Source organism: Bidens hawaiensis, unplaced genomic scaffold, assembly GCF_021521415.1.
Source record: "Bidens hawaiensis isolate Kalapana, Puna unplaced genomic scaffold, B.hawaiensis_p1.1 tig00017861_1, whole genome shotgun sequence".
Classification (NCBI taxonomy): domain Eukaryota; kingdom Viridiplantae; phylum Streptophyta; class Magnoliopsida; order Asterales; family Asteraceae; genus Bidens; species Bidens hawaiensis.
This window is the reverse complement of record NW_027492698.1, coordinates 405,881-414,073: the sequence shown is the minus strand read 5'-3', so window position 1 is coordinate 414,073 and position 8,193 is coordinate 405,881. Positions and strand designations below refer to the sequence as shown.

The 8,193-nt window shown below is 32.4% G+C and overlaps 1 pseudogene; it reads left to right on the top strand.

Moving 5' to 3' along the window:
- The first annotated feature begins 5,399 nt into the window (after window positions 1–5,399).
- Window positions 5,400–6,935, top strand: LOC143554871 ((S)-8-oxocitronellyl enol synthase CYC2-like; annotated as a pseudogene).
- The last annotated feature ends 1,258 nt before the right edge of the window (window positions 6,936–8,193 follow it).

Here is an 8,193-nt window from a genome sequence, read left to right as displayed (position 1 = left end):
AGGAAGCTAGAAAGATGATAACGTGTTAATTAATTTAGAGATTATGTGAATATTCTTGTTTTTGAATCCACATAAGTGCACGTTTTATTACAGAATGAGAAAGCTAAAGACAACTTGGCACATGTGCCTTAAGCGTGATTACCAACTCAATATCGTATACTCATTTCTTGCATCCTCATTACTAATTATACAATGGGTTAAGAGTATTCATAACTTTTTCGCTATATATGAGTGAGTTTTTCATAATTTAAGGTGTGATTATGAGTGGCTGTTAGAGCATTCATAATCTGTATATATCTTGAGTCGAATTTAGCTAGGTATGTTTTCACATTTTGTTTATCAGTTTAGATAAATTTTAGTTTAAAAGAATAGGTTTTCTATTAAGAAAAGTAGGAAGATAACCTTTTTTTTAAGAGTCCAAGTAGGAAGATAACTAGTAGGCATTGCACATGGGGAGTATAGTATAAATGCCATGCCTACTTGGACCTATTGACAATTTGTAGCAACTACTTTTTAACAAGCAACAGATAATGCTAAGCATGTCTCTCCCTTGATGCCCACAAGTGGTCTACTTTATTTGTCTAAATAATTGTTATGTTAATAATAAAATATGTTATATAATCTTAGCATAAGAATAAAGTAATAATACATGATTGTGTTGAATCTTAAGGCCTCATGTCCTTCATTAATCAAAGAGGGTTCAAGTTGTTTCTTAAACATAACAAGTTAGACTCTCTCTGTGTTGACAGTGCCTCGAACTTGATTCGCAAAACCTTAAACACGCACGTTACGACCGGAACTCGAAGATATCAATTCGATTTGCACTTAATAATGTTATAACTAAAATTTTGTATTTTAAAAGAGCATGTCTACATACGGTACAACTCATAGAAATGTGAAACCAACTTGAAAATTTGCTTGTGTTTCACGAACTACATAAATTAATTCATATTAGATTAAAGAACAGTATATGTTAATAATAAAATAGAATACATATAGCATTATATTATATGTGATTTTGATGTGGGAAATCAATCTCACTTTACTCTATCAGATTCCATAAACTTTTTTAAAGGATTTTTAATAGTCACAAAATCTTAGAAAAAGTATTTTAATTACTTCAAACCCTCAAAAGAGCTTGGAATATACCCCGTATATTGTAATTTAAATATGGTTAAATTTGATATAAAAGATACGACAGTGTTAATTGCCATTATTTAATGTTAATTTGAAAGAAAATTATTCAAATAGGAGTAATATGCAAGGAAAACGACATCATATACCTTGTCTATTTTAGAATAAAACAAATTTCTCTTTGTATCTAATGAGACACAGACAGTATTAACATAGATTCCAAAAAGAATATTTTCAAGAAAGTACACAAAAATGTATACCTTATTATTGGTTTCGTATTTTCAAAAAATCTGGACATTCTTTTTTTTTTTGAATTGAAAGAGTTTTTTTTTTTAAATTATTCATCAAAATAAAGTATTTCGAGAGCACAAAATCCATATTTGGATAACATAGGAAGTTCTAGAAGAACACGAATCATGATAATTTGGTTGAAATTAACCTACAACTTTTCATAAATTACAAGTTTGATGGTTATATTGCTAGAATTAGTGAAAAAATTATGTATAAACTTACTATTACTTAGCAGTAATCAGGTGTTTACTAATGCTCAAGGATACTATTGAGCATAGTTAATGCTCCTAAAAAAATACTGCTAAGCATAGTTACCACTAAATAGTAACTTATCACCGATAATTAATATGTTGTTGCTTAGCAGTAACTTACCATCTATGACCAAAAAGTCACTGTTAAAACAAGTTGTCATTGATCTTAGTTGCCAAATTATGATCAATATATATCAACTTATTGCTGAAAATAAAATCTCTTTAAGCATCCAAATCATCGCTAAACCATTTTACTTTCCTCAGCCAACCGACTAAACCCATCAGACTGGTTTAGCTATTGCTTCTTAAAACCGTACAACTCAGCCAATAATTTTCAACAAAACATGCAAAACCGAACAATACACCCACATGAACTTATTGATATGTTTCTAATTTCTACGAAAAGTACAATATGTTAGTTTTACATTGCAAGTATATCAACGTATTATAAAGTTTTAAAAATATTATATGATATAATAGTTATTAACATAATATATTCAAGGGAAAAAATCCAATACAATAATACATTAACTTATAATAGGTACGTGAATCCATTTTTTCACGAAATCGATCCATGAAATCACAACCAAACATCTCGGAATCGTCAATACATATCCAATTAATTATTGGTTCACCGTAAAAAACAGTTTTGGATGGTTAATCGATCAATTTTTCACGAAAACCGTTTATGAGCGTTTTAGGTTTTTGGTTGAGCATTTTTTGATTAGTACTTTTGCCTTTGAGCGTCTCACATACCTATCATACGTTAAGACATTAGCGTACAATATCTCTATATCTTTTGTGAGATAACAAAGTACATAACGTAAAAGTATAAACAAAAGAAAATTATTTGGCTTTTATAAGAGATAAAGGCAAAAGAGAGTGGCTTGTTTAATGGTTTCCTACAAAGCTGTCTTTTGACGCCGTACCCTCTATTCGGCTTCGGCGCTTTGACTACAAATAACTTTTTGTTTTACAAGATAAGCAACAAAAAAATAATTAAAGCATTTATCATGAAATAAACATATGATTCTTTCTTTAGACTATGCACTTATATAGCATAATTCAACAATACATGTAGGACATGTACGAGATAGAAAAAATGAAACTAACATACTTGAGTTCATAACAACCATGAATCGCGGAAACTCTTTACGGTCGGGACACATAACCTATGGATTATAGAACTGCCGGAACTACCACAGGACACTTCACCTCCGGACATCAGAGACATCAACTGTTACATAATGATCTCACGCACTAGAGACTCTTTGATTTAACTATGGTTGATACTTAACCTCATGTTGGAGCTTATTGCGAGACTGATCTCTGTTAAACTTTAAGCGGGCGAATCAAGAACGCGAACACGAGATTTGATCAACACACGATCGACTCTTTTATTAAGAAAATGACTAACGGGAAAAACTTAATAATTTTCTAATACATTGAACATAGGGTATATATAAGCCCACGGTTCCAATCCTATACTAACTCAAATACACAATTTGAATCCAAAACAAATAGGATTAACTAAAATATGACTAACTTATCTTATAATAATAAACTAATTATTATATTAAGTATTCTCCAAGATTCTAGAAGCCTTCAATCTGGTTTGGTGTTGGACACGTTTAACAATCTTGTAGCAAGACTGCCAGTTGTTTTAGCGTGTTGTTCTTGGCTCACCAAATATTGCAAGAGCTCCCGACGTTAACAAAGTGAGATATCAAATGAAAAGACGTACTCAAATTTCACATTTCAATGGTAATGATAGACAAAATGCATTTTAGTGATCATATATGAATATATACATAGAAAAGACATACTCAAATTTGATCCGCTTGTCACTTAATATGAGTATATGAAAACACATTTGAGTGATACGTGAATCTGGTCATATATTTGAATCCAATTCGTATATCATTTTATATATGAACACGCATAGGCATGCTGCTATAGGATACAAAATTGTAAAATGCAAGTGCAAATACTCGAATATAAGTCACATATACTTTCATATGTTGATGAAAAACATTTTTTTGTAGATTCACGGATTTAAAATTCATATAACTGAATCGGATTTGTTTAACATAATGTTGTATACATATAGGTTGATATCTAAGTAAAGTATATATATATACAATAAAAATGTTATATGTATGTCATGCTTAGAGATGATAAATTGGTATAACATACATACAAATAAAAGAAATAACATACCGATTTTCTTAGATTTATAAACTCAATTTTCATTATATCAAATATATTTAACTCTATTCTTTCAAGTAGTTTGAAAAATATTCCTCCAAAATCGACCTGTGTTAGCACGCAAGCCTCATGGCAATAACTGATTGCAATTTGGCATTTAATACGTAACTGTTAGCCGGACATACGTGTTCAAATCTCACTTGATATCGTTTTTGATTTTTATTCTTTTTGTTTAATGTATTAGAATTTAGAAACTTTAGATGGACCGGTCAAATATATTTTTTTATTGTCACCCAAAAGTGGTCGCCTTTGGTATTATATTGGATGGTGGTTAACAACTTAACTTTCTATGTTTAATTTCTTTGTTTTTTCCCGGTTTGTTTTTTTGGTTTAGTAGCATGTAGGTACGTAGGTGATAGTTAAGGTTCAAGATATTATGGTTTTAGATTTAAAATCTGACTTAAATGAGTATTTTCACAACGGTGGGTGTTATTTTTATGGTGTTTTTGATTGAGTCAAGCCTAAAACATCTATAGACAGTTGACATATCATATTATGTAGGCTCACTCGAGTATTGTGGTGGTTTCAAATGGTGTTAAAAAATATTATTTTAATATGATTATCATAAACTATAGATTTATAAACTATCATAGCAAGCTAATACTCTAGCAAAGAAGTAAAAGATTATTGTTAAACTTTAATGCAATCAAAGATTATTGTTGACTTGAAACTCACTACTCAAAACACTATCTTATGATTTTATAAGTATACTATGTTAGCTAGTGACCATGTCTCACACGTACAGATAATTAAAAAAAAATTGCGCATATGAATATATGTTTATATATTTGAACACTTTAAAAATTTTAACGTAGCATGAATGAATGATTTACATAAGTGTTATTTTTATGTAAAGAAAATAGAACGGTGGTGACGAAAGCCATGGCAAGAATAATTACATTACAAAAGGAATGAACATATTCCATATCGTTTGATAGTGGATTGATAATCAAGTGCATAAAATTAGCATATAAAATAATAGTTTATATTAAAAAGATCAATAAATGAGCATGAAAATTTATTGATGGATAAATAAATGGTCGACTTGATGATGAGTAAGTGAAGGACAAATACGATTGTAAAAAGGTTTTTAATTAGGGTTCCTGTAAAATATAAGGTTCATGAACGAAATTAGATTATGGGTTTGAATTTCATGAAATGGTAAAATCATAACGAATGCAAGTAATTAAAATCCACCTAAACTGACTAACATCCGCAACAAAGAAATCTCCTATGAGAACGATGGATTTGATTCCTGAACGTGTTAGCAAATGGCCGAAATCATGGGTTGACAATGGGGGCTAAACAAACAAAATATATATTTAAACTGTAACCGGTAAACTAACGAAATATATCAAATTTTACAACAATAAAACATATTATAAATGTTGAGTAATTTTTTTTCCTAAATGAAAAGTTTGGAAAATACATTTCGTGATTTTTTCATTTAACGTAACAAGTATGAATTACCCCCCCCCCCCCCCCCCCCAAGGGCTTAATCCATCTCTAGAATACATATACAAGCAATTAGTAAAAAGATACCATTGCAAATGTATTGAGTCAAAGCCCACTTGATACATCTTAAATAATTTATCATATGACAGTTGGTGAAGCCATTATTAACCATCCAATGCACAACTATATAAACCCTTCTAGCTCATCTATGATCACCACACCATAACAAACTCAAAACAAAGCCTATTAAGGAACCAAAAGCCTTAAACAATGGCTATTGAAAAGCTTCAAAAACGATTCAAAAAAGCTCCAAAAGATGTTGCCATCATCTTTGGAGTAACCGGTCTTGTTGGAAAACAACTTCTTGAAAACCTTCTTTCAAGATCCAAATGGAAAGTTTACGGTGTCGCCAGGAGGCCAGAGACCGTGTTCAAAATCAAGAAACCGGTGTACACGAACCCTAATTACCATTTCATTTCATGTAACCTTCTTGATCGTTACGAAACACTAGACAAGCTCTCTCATTTGCATGATGTAACCCATGTGTTTTGGGTCACATGGGCTAGTGAGTTTCCACTAGATAGCATTGAATGTTATGAGCAAAATAAATCCATGATGTCCAACGCGTTGGACGCGATCCTCCCACGATCCAAGGGTTTGAAGCACGTCTCGCTTCAAACCGGGACCAAACACTATGTGTCTTTGCATGGTGGTTCATTAGACCATCTTGTCAAAAGGGTTTGTTACTATGATGAGAATTGTCCAAGGGTTGAGACACAAGTAGGGTATAACTTTTATTATGGTCTTGAAGATTTGCTTAAAGAAAGGCTAGCCGGATCGGTCCCATGGTCGGTTCACCGGCCAGGTTTGATCATCGGGAGTTCGAGGAAAACCGTGTATAACTTCATGGGTAGCTTATGCGTGTACGGGACCATTTGTAAGTATTTGAATCTTCCCTTTGTTTTTGGTGGGAAAAAAGAATGTTGGGAAGAACAATTTGTTGATGTGTCCGACGCTCGACTTGTGGCTAAACAACAAATATGGGCAGCCACAAACAATTCGGTTCAATCAAACAATGGGCAAGCGTTTAATTCAATAAACGGGGATGGTTCAACTTGGAAGGATATATGGAGGGCGATTGGGGGTAAGTTTGGCGCGGTTGTGCCTTTGGATATGTTATCCGAGGATTTCACATTCGCGGGGTCTATGAGTGACAAAGGGGGTGTTTGGAAAGAAATAGTGAAGATAGAGGGTTTGGTTGATACCGAAATGGAGGATTTGGCGAACTAGTATTTCTTAGACGCGTTGTTTCATTGCCCTGTTAAGATGCTTGGAACACGAGAGAAAGCCGATAGGCTCGGTTTCACAACACGTTATCTAGCACTTGATTCAATATCACATTGGATTGATGTTTTGAGACAAGAAAAACTAATTCCATGAAATTGAGAGAATATTAATGATAATAATAATGTAGGGTATGAATCTATAAAAAGTGATAGTTGTGGGGGTGTAAATGTAAAATTTCCCCAGTTTATTTGGAAGAAAATGTGGTGTACGACTCATTCAGCAAGCTGTGATCTTTGAATATACATATAATACATATGTATATCTATCTATTTTTTAAATAATCTTGTACCCTTTTCAAAGGACATAAGATATAGATAAAATATTAAACTCCAGTTGCCCAGGTTTTTCTCATCTTGTCTGGTAAAGGATATTCAAACAAAGGATCAAAGTTGCTGAAGATCAAGGTGTCTTTCATTTTCAAACATTGTTACCTAATATGTTCAACAAACTTCATTGATCCGTAGCATGATAACATAACAACATAACGTATTCACATTACCTAACGTATCATGTAAATCTCACACGGTGGACACAAGAAACATAGCGGTGACATAACAAAAGATGTTTATAAAAATACATAACATCTTAAGCAAATATGATATGGAGTTGATCCAAAAGTTAGTCAAGTCCTACTTATAACAGCTAAACAGGGGAAAACGAGACAAAAAGAGTCCCAATATAAAAAATAAATAAAAAAAGTAAAACTTGGATTACGAGTGAAACTACGTTACAAAGCCCCTAAGTAGTGGAAGAAAAGGTCTCGAATTCCAAAGGTGGGTTGGCCCATATATTTGACCGGAATCCCACTATTTGTTACCAATTATTTTATTGTTAGTGAAAGTAAAAATCATGTAAACTATTAACTGTCTAAATCTATGAATTTATCAGTGTCTTTGATTTCATCAATTAGCTATGTAAAGTTTTCGCCATTCCATAGACAAGAAAGAAGTTGCGTCAATATGTAATGATTTAGACACATTAGTTGTGAATGGGATGAGAACTCGGGCGACTTTCTTGAATATCTCTACTCGGCCAACTAAAACTAAATCTATGAACTTTTTAGCAAAGCAGACAATATTGGCTTATAGTTAGTATAAAGTATAAACGATAAGATGCTACATACAACCTAAGAAAACATGCTTTTTTTCATCCATTAACAATAATATGTAGTTCATGAGAGCTATAGAAAAGTAATAACAAAATGTTGCAAAGTTATCATATGAATTTTTAACCATCAAAGCCTAGTTGATTCCTAAGCTAAGTCGTGCATCAAATTAGTTTAAAGAAATCGGCATGTGTGAAAGCCATAGAAGCTGAAATGAACATAAGATATGATACCATAACCGATTCATTTGTGCCTTTGGATTCTTAACCCGAGCGCCTGTGGCTACACGGCGTGCTCGATGCTTGCAACTCGTGGCGGTCATATCAGGGACAAAACTGTAAT